Here is a 16,319-nt window from a genome sequence, read left to right as displayed (position 1 = left end):
TATCCCTTTATTTTTTTCTGATACTTAAATTGGCAGTTGGTGTCTTCTCTCTTTTTTCTTTGTCAGTTTTGCTAGAGGTTTGTCATTTTATTAATCTTTTCAAGGAACCAGCTCTTTGTTATGTTAATTTCTCTGTTTTTACGATTTTCGTTTCCATTGATTTCTACTCTTATCATTATTATTCCTTCCTTCTTTTCGGTCTGCTTTCTGCTTTCTTCTATCCACCTTTCAGAGTCTTCTGTTCATTTTATATATCATGGGCTTTTAGTTGTGGCTAATAGGAGGAAAAAGTGCATCTACCCCATCCTCCCAGAGTGTACATTTTGTTTTTGTGCATGGACAATATCCTTGGATTTTGCTCTTAAATATGTCAAGATTAACCTTATCTTTTGCTGTGATAAGGAAATATGGAAGTATAGGGTGTGCTGGGAAATAGCTTTTTGCGATTTTTTTTTGTTCTTGTCATGATGATGTTCAGCAAATAATTATTGAAAGTGGACAAGCAACAATACTTAGGGTAGGGGTGCCTGATTTAGTGAACATTTACAGTAGATCTAGAACTCCCTTTGCAGCCTCTGTTAGATGTTGCTGTTACCAGGACTGCCTCCGGTTCGCTGACTTCTTGGTGGGGAGAGGAAAGATCAGTAGACTCAGAAAACTTGTCAACTTTCCTTCTCCCTCTTTAACTCTTCTCTCTTTCTTTGCTTCAAAATGATCTCAAATCTGGAAAGAGGAAAGTAGCTCCCTTTCATCATAGAGATAACAAAAATCATGCTTTAACTTTATCATATATCTGTATCTCATATATGTGTATGCTTCAACAAACAGTTCAACTGTACTCATTTAAGGTTTTACACTAATGATGGGTCAGTTTGGTGTTGCAATGGTTCTTATTTTTCTGTTACCCTTTATCATTCTGATGTGAAAATCATGTTGAAGGGGAAACTGTTTGTGCATATAATGAGTATAACTTGCATCCTAGGGGCCTTGAAATGCAGTTTACTAAACCAAATACAAAAGACAACAGTCTAAACATAGATTTCTCCATAGTCCAGCTCTTCCTGTGAAGGCTTAAAAAAAATTCTAGGGAATTGTCACACTTCCCATTGTTATTCACACGTTTGTTTGGGATCTGACTGTGGCAGCTGCCAGAGGCCTGACATTTTAGCAGGGCAGGAGTTGGAAGTCTCTGGATCTGAATAGTACCTTCAAATTCACTGTCCCCTTCCAGCTTTTTTGAAAATACAATGGTTGTAGAATTTGGAGAGATGATTCCTGTAGAAAAACAAATTCAATTAGCTAAGAATGTGTATGAAGATTACAGAATACAGAATTAAAATACTACCAAACCCTAGAAGTTGCTTTCAACTCTGTTCTTAAATGGCTTGACATTCAAGGTAACAAGTGTTTATCAAGAAACAACCATGTGTAGTAGGCACTACACCATGAGCTGTTGGGGATACAAAGATGAACAAACCCCAGGCCCTGAATTAAAAGAATAAACAATCCAGAGGCAAAATAAAAATGCATATAAAGAATTACTATACAATGTACTTGAAGTTTGGCTTTATGAAGGAGTTGTCACTTGAACTCAATCTTGAAGGATGATTTAGTGGCTGCTTCCCCCTCTCTCTCTCTGAGAGAGAGGGACTCTGGCTAAGTGAAGGCAGGAGAAAAGAGGAAAAAAGGGGGGATTTATTGGGTATTGTGGCAATTGCTCCTGAATTGAAATAAAAGGAAATAGACATTGTGAATTGATGTGTCAGGATTGGTTTCAGATTTTTTTTCAGAGGATGATCTATAAGGATGGGTCAACTCCAATACTCTTGGGTCAGGTCCCCTCTCTCAAGGTACAAATTTCAAGATGAGAAGTTCTGACTAGTACAGTTTGGATCATGTGCCCACATGATCATGTGCCCACACCAGCCAGTACAATGTCGGGGGAGTCATTCCTGAAAGGAATCTCATGGGCTCCCATCAAAGTCCAATGGCTCTGATGTTGGGCACCATGAACCACAGACACGTGGAGGGAATAACTGAGTGGAGACACAGGTGGTGAAAGAAGGAGAATGAGCATAGCACAAAATCTAGTCTAGCTAGGGCATCAGGTAAAGGAGGGGACTGAGTTGGGAGAGATGAAGAAAAAGAGGTAGATTGGAAGTGGGCAATGGAAGGCCTTCACCACCATGTTTGGAGTTGGTGATAGAGTCAGTGGCCGGGAGTGAGAGCAGATCTGGTGAGATCTATGCTTTAAGAAGACTTTTCTGGAAACAGACTTAGGTCATAAAAAGGAAAGGCTGGGGGCAGGGAGGTCAAAGAATAGATTGCTTAGGTGAAAAGGGGAAGAGAAGGTTTATATGGTATTGTGCTTGATTTATCATTAAACAATAACAGCGAACACTTGGACATGTTCTATTTTTACCCCATAAAGAGGACAGAGCACAGATTTTTTACCCCTTTAAACAGACACAATACCAGAAGCTCGAGAATTTAAGGACCTGCTCTAGAGCTCCTGATGGGTGTGGAGGAGCCAGGACACCCTCTGCCCCCAGGTCATCTGCTGGAGGCTCTCTCTAGCATGCGAGACTCGACAGCCAGAGTCAACCAACTTAGCTTCCCTGCACCACAGGCCGTGACCCATTTTTTTTCACAACCATGATGTTCTTTTGAGGTTGTGCCCTTGAGTAAATAGCTTCAGTAAGCCTAAATCTTGGCTTGTGCTGGACAGGCTTATGTGTCCTGAATGGGGTTTTTCTTTCTCCCCCTTGAGAGAAGATTTTGCAAAAGAGTTACTAAATCTATGCTCAGCTAAGTGCAAGGATGCAGATAGCACGGAGGGAAACACAGCAGTAGAGTGGTTAAGAACTAGGCTAGGGAACGCCATCTCAGCTAGGTTAAAATCCTTGCTCTGCCTCTTCCCAAGTTCTGTTTCCTTGGCCATGATTCTCACCTCCCTCAGGCTCAGCTTCTTTATCTGTTAAAAAAAAAAATTTTTTTTTCCAAAAAAAAAAAAAAAAATGGAAGTAGTAAAACGTCTGCTCTGTAGAATTGTTGTGATGAGATTATGCTTGCAGGGACCCTGGGAGAGTACCCTGCACCCAGGAAGTGCTTAATAATGCTGCCATCAAGGTACTGGTGTTATCATCTAAATGAAAACATGGCAGGAGAAAGGGTCCTCAGACTTGTGACATTTGAGCTTCGGTGCCATCTAGTGGCCAGGACATTTCAGAATGTGCTGTTCGCCCAGGTGTTGCCCCGATAAGGTAATTAATAAAAGGGCCTGTTATTCTGTAGCTGAATGAATTTCCACCAACTTCAACAATGAGTCTTCCATGCAGGGCAGGACCAGATGTGCGACCTCATTCCTGGGCTGAGTTGCATGGAGAGGATAACTTTGTCTCTATAGACAGAAAGGGAAACCAGACTATGGAGTTTCTGGTACCTTCTCTCTCCTGAGCTGGCCACACAAGGGAATGAACTCCTTAAGTTTTCAATAGGTGTGGCAGCCTCCCAGAGCAATGCAGACTACAGACTGACTTGCTACTGCAGTGGGTGGAACCTGATGGTGGTGGTCATGTGGTTTGTGACTCAACCATCAGAATAACTTCGGAAAGTTACTCAACCTCTTTGAGCCTCTGGTGCCACGGAGGGTCATAGTAACTACTTCACAGGGTTCTCATGAGAATGCAGTTATGTGCCTAGCACAGAGCACCAGAAGGTGCTCGGTAAACATTAGCCATACTTTCCCCCCGACTTTTGCAGTTGATGCTTGTATTAAAGGAGGGCTACTCACTCATTCATTCATTTAATCATCCAACCATTCAACTGATATCTATTGAGAACATACTCTGTTCCAGGAACGGAGCTGAAGCCGGGAATAACGGAGACACAACTGCTCATGGTCAGTATGTTGGGCATGAAACAAGCGGTACCCAGGGGAGCTGTGCATCATTGAGCTCGAGTTGTAGACTGAACATAGCACCTTCTATGGAGCATTGTTCATATCCTAGACGTCATGGCTTTGTACAAATTTACATGATACTATTAAAGCACATGGGAGTTAAGTTTCTTCTTCTTAAAAGAAAAAAGTCATTATATTACAGTGATATTTAGAAGAGAAAGGAAAGTGCCTTGAAGGGGTGTCCTTTTCGAATTTGTCTAAGAACACCATGTGGACTGGCGGTGGAACTAGTGACTGTATTTGCGTGTGTGTATTTGGATTCCCCTGGTGTTACAGGTCTGGTGGCACAGGAACAGCTTGCAGTCTGTGGAGGCTAAAGAGACTCCTATTTACTTTTCACCAGTTTAATCAACCCATTCCTCTTCCTCTCTTAGCTCTTCTCCATAGAGACTCTAAGCTTCTGAATGCTTTCTTGCTCCGGTTCATGGGAATTCAGCGAGCTCCCGATGTCCCACTTCTTTCGAAGACCCCCCTTCAACAGGCTTTGGAGATGGAATACTTCCCCTAAACTAAGTCCTAAAACAGTGATTTTCATGAAAGGCTCAGTGAAGGGTGTTGGGGAGAGGAGAAAGTGGCTTATGTATGCTTGGGGAAACATAGTCAACCTGATACTATATTAAGTAATGTAATATAAGGCAATGTAATACTAAATAACGTGAGACATTCTGTATTATACCAAACACAGAAAATATGGACTCCTTTCATAATATAATCAACAAAAGCGAAACACAGCAAATTCTTCCTGACTGTTGAGCCTATATAAAAAAAAATAGATTCTTGGGGTGCCTGGGTGTTTCACTGGGTTAAGCCTCTGCCTTTGGCTCAGGTCATGATCCCAGGGTCCTGGGATCGAGCCCCGCTTCAGGCTCTCTGCTCAGCAGGGAGCCTGCTTCCCCCTCTCTCTCTGCCTACCTCTCTGCCTGCTTCAGATCTCTCTCTCTGTCAAATTAATTAATTAATTAATTAAAGAAAGAGACAGATTCTTTAGGGATTCCCAGGGACATTCCCACAGAGGGAACACACTAAACTCGAGTTGAGACCGTGGAGTAAGACTTCCACTTAGCAAAATGGACATAGCCTAAAATAAAACTGACTGAGAAACCCAAAGTCTGAAAGATGTCTGTGTATCTGCATTTCAAATACTCTTAAACGTACATTGTCTGGGAACTCCCGAATAACAGCAACAACAATGATTGCAGTGACATTGACTTTGTGCTAGGTTCTATGCTGGAAACCTGTCACGTGGTGCCTCCTTGACTCTTCACTGTGCTAAGGACGGGAGGAAGAGAAGTTTTGGTGGTATGGCTGCTGCGGTTGCCGCTTCAGCAAAGCTCGGTGACTTTCCTGGGGTCGGACGACTTTTCTCTCTGGACCCTGCGTTCCTGTTTCTTCCTGAACAGCAGGCACCCTCCTTGATCCCCCTTGGCAGCCTGATTCATAAGTTAGTTTCCTCTCATTTGGATGTGCTCTGCAGCTCCTGGAGGATAATTAAAAAGTTAGTTTTATAATAGTTAATACTAGCGTAGGGCTTCAGGGTCAAGGTCTTTTACCAAAATCCTGTCTTTTATATTTCTTTTTCAGCCTCCACCGTGGAGAAGCTCTGCAAAAGAGATTTCTGTTTACACACTGCTGGCAAGGAGAGAACAGAATCTTTGCTACATTACTGTTTTTTGACTTTAAAAAATATGGCTTAAAGACGTGTTTTTGCCTTGTTTTGTTCTATAGGATTTGCTTATGGCTACTGAACAAGTTTTGCCTAAAAGTTACTACTCTTGAGTACAATTCCTGTAGATCCCAGACCGAAATGGCATAAACTTAAAAAATATCTTTTCAGGCAGTTACATGGGGGAAGAAATATCTCTGTGATTAGAATAAAACTGTTTAAATCTGAGCCCTTAGTTCATGTTCCCAGAAACGTAGCAACTGTCTAAAATCTCACACCTTTTATGGTCTAAATGGGCACCTTTCCTGTATCATATGCTAAGGTATATCTATCCCTCTTGAACTGTAACTATGGTTTCTTGCTTCTGTGATGTATCTTTATTCTGTGAAGCCTGGAGCTTTAAAGGATTGTATTTGAATCTATTTTCTGGTGTTGGTGATGGTGGCAGAGAGTTAATGTCCCCACTTCCCCTGATGGCCTCCACAGGAAGCTTAAGGCGTAATCAGACTATAAAATCCTGAACAGAGAGGTGATCGTAATTTCAGCTACAGACTAAGCAGATAACAGACGACCGGTTATTCACTAGGCAGAAAGATAAGGGAATGAGTTTGATTCCTCATTAAAAGCTTCATGGTTTAAGTCTTAAAAAAAAAAAAAACAAGTGCTGGGTCTTTGCTTATTAAGTTACATAAACAGAATGAAGTGCCATGGGGGAGAATGGAAACTCTTGGTGTGACCTATAATTAGAAAATTTCCACACAGAGAATAAAAACAGAGATTGTATGCCACTTCCTGACCCCACTCACCCACAGGGGCTAAGCCATTGGTGGGACACAGATAAGAAAACACCAAGGAAAGGAAACCCGAGCCAGGCGTCCTGTTTGCTCTGATGGGATCCAGCATGAGAGCGATGGATGGAAAGTGCCCTTGCAGTTTAAATCACCTCCAAGACACCGGTGAGAAGGAAAAGCATCACTTTTTTGCAAACTGCAGTTAACCAAATAACTCGAGAGTGTTCCATACTGCCTAATGAAATAGACAGAGATCAGTGAAATAGACAGAGATTGTCTACTGATATGTGTAGAATGAAAGGTCCTGGCTGGTACATGGGCTCTTGCTCACCACTTCTGGCACTTTCAGCAAGCTGCTCCCTGCCCCCTACGTCCCCAGTCCTTCCGTAGGAATAAGGTCATGAAGCCTGCCCTCCGCCCTCCTCGTAAAGTCGTTGTAAGGATTTGGTGTGAGAATGCACACCATAGCACTTAGAAAGCTGCAAAGACCCTCTCACATGCTGGTGGTTGTTGTTAAGTTCCGTATGTTAACTAGGCTTCTCTATAACGTGCTATATCTGTTTTGTGTGTGTTGAGTTTGTGATAAAAAATGATATCTGGAATCTAAAGTAGACTTAAAAAAAATAAATTCTGATTTTTCTCACCATTAGACAAGCCCACGGTAACGAGTGTTGTTCAGTGGTATCGAGTCTGACAGAGGTTGCCTCCACCTCTGCGGGGGCTCACAGACACTGTGTACCGGTCAAGGTCAATCCTGAGACATCCCTGTGCGCCAGGCTTCCCGATGCCAAACTCTAATGCTAGGGTTCGAGCAGGCTGTGGTGTGAGTCCTGGATGGAAGGTAGGGAGTCAGAATCTTGCTCTCTCACTTATTCATTATGTGACTTTTGGAAAACATGTTCACTTTTCTGGGCCTCCATTTCTTCCTACGTATGTATCACTCTTCTATTTTCCTCCACATATCCTAAAATGGGATAAGAAACAGATTCTGGTGGTTTGTTGATAGATTCCATGAGTCAATAAATTGGTAAATTGTTTGAGGACAGGGAAGGCAGCCCAGGCACATAAAACAGTGACTGGCATGTAGTAGATGCTCAATTAATATTAACTGAATAGAGATGTATTTTAAAAATCCTAGCATGGTGGCGGATACACCGTAAGCACTGGTTAGAATTTTTATTCCACTTCCCCAATAAATTTTTTTTCCCCTAAAAAAGTTGTTACTAATTAACTGAGTAATAAACTTAATACGTCCCTTAGCTCCTCTGGGCTTCATTCTTCATTTATAAAAGAAATTAAAATAGTTTATTTCTCATGTCTGCTCTATCTGACAAATATTTGCTTTTTTTAAAATTTTTTTAAAAATTTTTTATTTATTATAAACATATATTTTTATCCCCAGGGGTACAGGTTTGTGAATCACCAGGTTTACACACTTCACAGCACTCACCAAAGCATATACCCTCCCCAATGTCCATAATCCCACCCCCATCTCCCAAACCCCCTCCCCCCAGCAACCCTCAGTTTGTTTTGTGAGATTAAGAGTCACTTATGGTTTGTCTCCCTCCCAATCCCATCTTGTTTCATTGATTCTTCTCCTACCCACTTAAGCCCCCATGTTGCATCACCACTTCCTCATATCAGGGAGATCATATGATAGTTGTCTTTCTCTGCTTGACTTATTTCACTAAGCATGATACGCTCTAGTTCCATCCATGTTGTCGCAAATGGCAAGATTTCATTTCTTTTGATGGCTGCATAGTATTCCATTGTGTATATATACCACATCTTCTTATTCCATTCATCTGTTGATGGACATCTAGGTTCTTTCCATAGATTGGCTATTGTGGACATTGCTGCTATAAACATTTGGGTGCACGTGCCCCTTTGGATCACTACGTTTGTATCTTTAGGGTAAATACCCAATAGTGCAATTGCTAGGTCATAGGGCAGTTCTATTTTCAACATTTTGAGGAACCTCCATGCTGTTTTCCAGAGTGGCTGCACCAGCTTGCATTCCCACCAACAGTGTAGGAGGGTTCCCCTTTCTCCGCATCCTCGCCAGCATCTGTCATTTCCTGACTTGTTGATTTTAGCCATTCTGACTGGTGTGAGGTGATATCTCATTGTGGTTTTGATTTGTATTTCCCTGATGCCGAGTGATATGGAGCACTTTTTCATGTGTCTGTTGGCCATCTGGATGTCTTCTTTGCAGAAATGTCTGTTCATGTCCTCTGCCCATTTCTTTCTTTCTTTTTTTTTTTTTTTTTTAAGATTTTATTTATTTATTTGTCAGACAGAGAGAGAGCAAGAGCGAGCACAGGCAGAGTGGCAGGCAGAGTCAGAGGGAGAAGCAGGCTCCCTCCGGAGCAAGGAGCCCGATGTGGGACTCGATCCCAGGACGCTGGGATCATGACCTGAGCCGAAGGCAGCTGCTTAACCAACTGAGCCACCCAGGCGTCCCACCTCTGCCCATTTCTTGATTGGATTATTTGTTCTTCGGGTGTTGAGTTTGTTAAGTACTTTATAGATTCTGGACACTAGTCCTTTACCTGATATGTCGTTTGCAAATATCTTCTCCCATTCTGTCAGTTGTCTTTTGATTTTGTTAACTGTTTCCTTTGCTGTGCAAAAGCTTTTGATCTTGATGAAATCCCAATAGTTCATTTTTGCCCTTGCTTCCCTTGCCTTTTGTGTTGTTCCTAGGAAGATGTTGCTGTGGCTGAGGTCGAAGAGGTTGCTGCCTGTGTTCTCCTCAAGGATTTTGATGGATTCCTTTCTCACATTGAGGTCCTTCATCCATTTTTAGTCTATTTTTGTGTGTGGTGTAAGGAAATGGTCCAATTTCATTTTTCTGCATGTGGCTGTCCAATTTTCCCAGCACCATTTATTGAAGAGGCTGTCTTTTTTCCATTGGACATTCTTTCCTGCTTTGTCGAAGATTAGTTGACTGTAGAGTTGAGGGTCTATTTCTGGGCTCTCTATTCTGTTCCATTGATCTATGTGTCTGTTTTTGTGCCAGTACCATGCTGTCTTGATGATGACAGCTTTGTAATAGAGCTTGAAGTCCGGAATTGTGATGCCACCAACGTTGGCTTTCTTTTTCAATATCCCTTTGGCTATTCGAGGTCTTTTCTGGTTCCATATAAATTTTAGAATTATTTGTTCCATTTCTTTGAAAAAGATGGATGGTACTTTGATAGGAATTGCATTAAATGTATAGATTGCTTTAGGTAGCATAGACATTTTCACAATATTTATTCTTCCAATCCAGGAGCATGGAATATTTTTCCATTTCTTTGTGTCTTCCTCAATTTCTTTCATGAGTACTTTATAGTTTTCTGAGTATAGATTCTGTGCCTCTTTTGTTAGGTTTATTCCTAGGTATCTTATGGTTTTGGGTGCAATTGTAAATGGGATTGACTCCTTAATTTCTCTTTCTTCTGTCTTGCTGTTGGTGTAGAGAAATGCAACTGATTTCTGTGCATTGATTTTTATATCCTGACATTTTACTGAATTCCTGTATAAGTTCTAGCAGTTTTGGAGTGGAGTCTTTTGGGTTTTCCACATATAGTATCATATCATCTGCGAAGAGTGATAATTTGACTTCTTCTTTGCCGATTTGGATGCCTTTAATTTCCTTTTGTTGTCTGATTGCTGAGGCTAGGACCTCTAGTACTATGTTGAATAGCAGTGGTGATAATGGACATCCCTGCCGTGTTCCTGACCTTAGCGGAAAAGCTTTCAGTTTTTCTCCATTGAGAATGATATTTGCACTGGGTTTTTCATAGATGGCTTTGATGATATTGAGGTATGTGCCCTCTATCCCTACACTTTGAAGAGTTTTGATCAGGAAGGGATGCTGTACTTTGTCAAATGCTTTTTCAGCATCTATTGAGAGTATCATATGGTTCTTGTTCTTTCTTTTATTGATGTGTTGTATCACATTGACTGATTTGCGGATGTTGAACCAACCTTGCAGACCTGGAATAAATCCCACTTGGTCGTGGTGAATAATCCTTTTAATGTACTGTTGAATCCTATTGGCTAGTATTTTGTTGAGTTTTTTCGCATCTGTGTTCATCAAGGATATTGGTCTATAACTCTCTTTTTTGATGGGATCCTGGTCTGGTTTTGGGATCAAGGTGATGCTGGCCTCATAAAATGAGTTTGGAAGTTTTCCTTCCATTTCTATTTTTTGGAACAGTTTCAGGAGAATAGGAATTAATTCTTCTTTAAATGTTTGGTAGAATTCCCCCGGGAAGCCGTCTGGCCCTGGGCTTTTGTTTGTTTGGAGATTTTTAATGACTGTTTCAATCTCCTTACTGGTTATGGGTCTGTTCAGGCTTTCTACTTCTTCCTGGTTCAGCTGTGGTAGTTTATATGTTTCTAGAAATGCATCCATTTCTTCCAGATTGTCAAATTTGTTGGCGTAGAGTTGCTCATAGTAAGTTCTTATAATAGTTTGTATTTCTTTGGTGTTAGTTGTGATCTCTCCTCTTTCATTCATGATTTTATTTATTTGGGTCCTTTCTCTTTTCTTTTTGATAAGTCTGGCCAGGGGTTTATCAATTTTATTAATTCTTTCAAAGAACCAGCTCCTAGTTTCATTGATTTGCTCTATTGTCTTTTTGGTTTCTATTTCATTGATTTCTGCTCTGATCTTTATGATTTCTCTTCTCCTACTGGGCTTAGGGTTTCTTTCTTGTTCTTTCTCCAGCTCCTTTAGGTGTAGGGTTAGGTTGTGTACCTGAGACCTTTCTTGTTTCTTGAGAAAGGCTTGTACCGCTATATATTTTCCTCTCAGGACTACCTTTGTTGTGTCCCACAGATTTTGAACCGTTGTATTTTCATTATCATTTGTTTCCATGATTTTTTTCAATTCTTCTTTAATTTCCCGGTTGACCCATTCATTCTTTAGAAGGATGCTGTTTAGTCTCCATGTATTTGGGTTCTTTTCAAACTTCCTTTTGTGGTTGAGTTCTAGCTTTAGAGCATTGTGGTCTAAAAATATGCAGGGAATGATCCCAATGTTTTGATACCGATTGAGTCCTGATTTAGGACTGAGGATGTGATCTATTCTGGAGAATGTTCCATGTGCACTAGAGAAGAATGTGTATTCTGTTGCTTTGGGATGAAATGTTCTGAATATATCTGTGATGTCCATCTGGTCCAGTGTGTCGTTTAAGGCCTTTATTTCCTTGCTGATCTTTTGCTTGGATGATCTGTCCATTTCAGTGAGGGGAGTGTTAAAGTCCCCTACTATTATTGTATTATTGTTGATGTGTTTCTTTGATTTTGTTATTAATTGGTTTATATAGTTGGCTGCTCTCACGTTGCGGGCATAGATATTTAAAATTGTTAAATCTTCTTGTTGGACAGACCCTTTGAGTATGATATAGTGTCCTTCCTCATCTTTTATTATTGTCTTTGGCTTAAAATCTAATTGATCTGATATAAGGATTGCCACTCCTGCTTTCTTCTGATGTCCATTAGCATGGTAAATTCTTTTCCACCCCCTCACTTTAAATCTGGAGGTGTCTTCGGGCTTAAAATGAGTTTCTTGGAGGCAACATATAGATGGGTTTTGTTTTTGTATCCATTCTGATACCCTGTGTCTTTTGACAGGGGCATTTAGTCCATTAACATTCAGGGTAACTATTGAGAGATATGAATTTAGTGCCATTGTATTGCCTGTAAGGTGGCTGTTACTGCATATGGTCTCTGTTCCTTTCTGATCTACCACTTGTAGGCTCCCTCTTTGCTTAGAGGACCCCTTTCAATATTTCCTGTAGAGCTGGTTTGGTGTTTGCAAATTCTTTCAGTTTTTGTTTGTCCTGGAAGCTTTTAATCTCTCCTTCTATTTTCAATGATAGCCTAGCTGGATATAGAATTCTTGGCTGCATGTTTTTCTCGTTTAGTGCTCTGAAAATATCATGCCAGCTCTTTCTGGCCTGCCAGGTCTCTGTGGATAAGTCAGCTGCCAATCTAATATTTTTACCATTGTATGTTACAGACTTCTTTTCCCGAGCTGTTTTCAGGATTTTCTCTTTGTCACTGAGACTTGTAAATTTTACTATTAGGTGACGGGGTGTGGGCCTATTCTTATTGATTTTGAGGGGCGTTCTCTGAACCTTCTGAATTTTGATGCTCGTTCCCTTTGCCATCTTGGGGAAATTCTCCCCAATAATTCTCTCCAGTATACCTTCTGCTCCCCTCTCTCTTTCTTCTTCTTCTGGAATCCCAATTATTCTAATGTTGTTTCGTCTTATGGTGTCACTTATCTCTCGAATTTTCCCCTCGTGGTCCAGTAGCTGTTTGTCCCTCTTTTGCTCAGCTTCTTTATTCTCTGTCATTTGGTCTTCTATATCACTAATTCTTTCTTCTGCCTCATTTATCCTAGCAGTGAGAGCCTCCATTTTTTATTGCACCTCATTAATAGCTTTTTTGATTTCAACTTGGTTAGATTTTAGTTCTTTTATTTCTCCAGAAAGGGCTTTTATATCTCTCGAGAGGGTTTCTCTAATATCTTCTATGCCTTTTTCGAGCCTGGCTAGAACCTTGAGAATTGTCATTCTGAACTCTAGATCTGACATTACCAATGTCTGTATTGATTAGGTCCCTAGCCTTCGGTACTGCCTCTTGTTCTTTTTTTTTTGTGTTGAATTTTTCCGTCTTGTCATTTTGTCCAGATAAGAGTATATGAAGGAGCAAGTAAAATACTAAAAGGGTGGCAACAACCCCAGGAAAATATGCTTTAAGCAAATTAGAAGAGATCCCAAATCGTGAGGGGGTAGAAAGGGGATAAAAAGATGTTCAAAGGGCACCTGGGTGGCTCAGTGGGTTAAGCCGCTGCCTTCGGCTCAGGTCATGATCTCAGGGTCCTGGGATCGAGTCCCACATCGGGCTCTCTGCTCAGCAGGGAGCCTGCTTCCTCCTCTCTCTCTCTCTGCCTGCCTCTCGGCCTACTTGTGATCTCTCTCTGTCAAATAAATAAATAAAATCTTAAAAAAAAAAAAAAGGTTCAAAAAGGAAGAAAGAAAAAAAAAGAAAAAAGAAAGAAAAAAAGAAAAGAATTAAAAAAAGAAAACAAATAAGAAAAATATAAAAAAGAAAATATATATATATTGGATAAACTAGTTAAAAAATGTTAAAAAAGAAAAAGGTAAAAGTTAAAAAAAAATTTACCAGAAGGCGAGAAAAAAAAAAACAAAACAAAAAATGAAAAAGAAAAAAAATCAAACTGCAAGACTAAAAAAAATCACAGGGAAAAAGCCATGAGTTCCGTGCTTTGCTTTCTCCTCCTCTGCAATTCTGCTGCTCTCCTTGGTATTGAAACCGCACTCCTTGGTAGGTGATCTTGGTCTCGGCTGGATTTCTTGTTGATCTTCTGGGGGAGGGGCCTGTTGTAGTGATTCTCAAGTGTCCTTGCCCCAGGCGGAATTGCACCGCCCTTACCAGGGGCCGGGGTGAGTAATCCCCTCGGGTTTGCTTTCAGGAGCTTTTGTTCCCTGAGCGCTTTCCGTAGAGCTCCGGAGGACAGGAATACAAATGGCGACCTCCTGGTCTCCGGCCCAGAGGAGCTGAGAGCCCAGGGCCCCACTCCTCGGTGCGCCCTCAGAGAACAGCGCCCAGTTACTCCCGTCTGCCTGACCTCCGGCCGCGCTCCGAGCTCACCGAGCCTGCGACCGGTTCAAGGTAACCCCGAACTGCGAGCTTACTGTGGCTCTGTCTCTGTAGCCGGCTTTCCCGTTCCAATACCCACAAGCTCTGCGACACTCAGACACCCCCGATCCTTCTGTGACCCTGTGGGACCTGAGGCCACGCTGACCCCACATGGGCTTCGCCCCCCGTTTAGCCTCTGGAGCGATGTCCCACAGTGGAACAGACTTTTAAAAGTCCTGATTTTGTGCGCCGTTGCTCCGCTGCTTGCCGGGAGCCCCCCCCCCCCCCCCCCCCCCCCCCCCCCCCCCCCCGTCTATCTTCCCGTCGCTTTGGATTCACTTCTCCGCCGGTCCTACCTTTCAGAAAGTGGTTGTTTTTCTGTTTCCAGAATTGCTGTTCTTCTTCTCTTCGATCTGCTGATGGATTTTTAGGTTTTTGCAATCTTTAGATAAGCTATCTAGCTGATCTCCGGCTAGCTGAAGCAGTCTCAGCCTGCTACTTCTCCGCCATCTTGACTCCATTTTTTTTTTTTTTTTAAAAACTCAAACCCTCAGTGGAGACCAGTTTGTCTGTTATGTATGTCCTAGAGCTTTGACGCTTTGTTTAAAGTCAGTTGGGTTAAAAAAAAAAAAAAAGTCTTAATATTTTAATTGATTTCAACTTTTACACGAAAAGCTCTTGATTTTGCTTTAGATCTTTCTGTTTTGTGTTTTTTTCCCCCCATATCCCATCCAGTTAGTATACTTTCCACTCTCAAACTATTTGGGTTTAGAAGATCAATTGTGTTGTCATGAACTATGAATGATGAGGGAAACTGGTTGCCTGACCAATGAGCGGCCTCCCAAGCTCTCCTGCAGGAAGGCAGGCCTGGCCTCCTGAGCTCGGGACCCATGGGAGCAGCTGTCCTGGCCATGCTGTTGAGTTCTAAGGATCCAGTTAAGCTCCAGCACATTTGGAGGAACCTAGAACCATGTCATATGAGGAAAAACATTAGGAATGAGGGATGTTCAGCTTAGAGAAAGCTCTCACATGGTAGCTGGCTCACTGGAAATGTTCTAAAATCATTAAGACTCTTTCTTTCAAGTGGCAGCAGAAAGCCAAACAGAGTGCCTGTGAAAGACCCGCCAAGGAGAAACATGTGGACCAGCCTGGCGTGATATCAGTTCTTGTGTAAGGATGTGGGACTATGTTCATGATACACTATTCAATTTTTTAAAAGCTGCGGGCAGAAGGGTATGTAGAATCTGGTCCCATTTATGTAAAAATGTGCGCATCTATAACTTTGCGTATAAACAGAAAATGTATGCGTAAATGGGATGGAAACACTACTGCTGAGAGGATTTTTTTCTGGAGAGTAGAATTTTGTTGAGTGCAGTAGGAGAACTTTAATGCTTTATTTTGCAAAATTCTATAATATCTCACCTGTTGTTTGAATTATTATAGATTTTAAAAGATAACAAAGGAGAAAAAATTGTAATGACAGAAAGTAATACATAAGGTGAAGAAGAAAATTAGAGCCATCAGAACTCAACAAAACAAAACAAAACAAAACAAAAAACTCAGTTGCCTTTAGAAGCAGAGTTCTCCTCCTCTGGAGGTATCCAAGGATGGGAACAAGTGTCTCACTGCTGTTAGAGATCCTAATGTATGATGGGGTGTTGAGTCCGTGATCTGTAAGGATCTGACATCCCTGGGATTCTACTATGCTTTGAGATTCTGTGAGATAAAACCCTTTAATGGTTATACTTGTAGCCATTTTATCCTGGGCTGAAAAAGGAAGAGTTTGGCTATTACTATTACTTTCTGCTCTAAGATTTCTCTGTTTAATGTTGTTATTCTTTTGAGTCATTGTATTGTCATAGGACGTTTCCTGAGTGGCTACTATGTTCTAGACTTTGTGCATCACATACTCAATTTCATTGAATTTTCCTGATAGTGCATGATAGCATCATTATTATTTCCACTTTATGGATGGGTAAACAAAGAGTGGCAAAGCCACTTGCTCGCGGTTACAGAGCTAGTAGTGTGGTGACTTTGGATGTCAATCTTTAACATCCATCTGATGCCTGACCAATTACAGATAAAAAGGTGACCTTGGCAATCACCTCCTCTCTAAAGATGGTTTCTGATGAGCCTAACCCAGCAGTTATAATGAGAAAATTTTAAATTAATACTTGTCCTCTTTATTGTAACTGGTAGGATGATTTGGAACTCATTCATGTGCTTTTGGGGTTAATTT

This window comes from Mustela putorius, unplaced genomic scaffold, assembly GCF_011764305.1.
Source record: "Mustela putorius furo isolate JIRA1106 unplaced genomic scaffold, ASM1176430v1.1 tig00000430_pilon_pilon_pilon, whole genome shotgun sequence".
NCBI classification, from domain to species: Eukaryota; Metazoa; Chordata; class Mammalia; order Carnivora; family Mustelidae; genus Mustela; species Mustela putorius.
The sequence above is the reverse complement of the archived record's forward strand: the minus strand, read 5'-3'. Positions refer to the sequence as shown.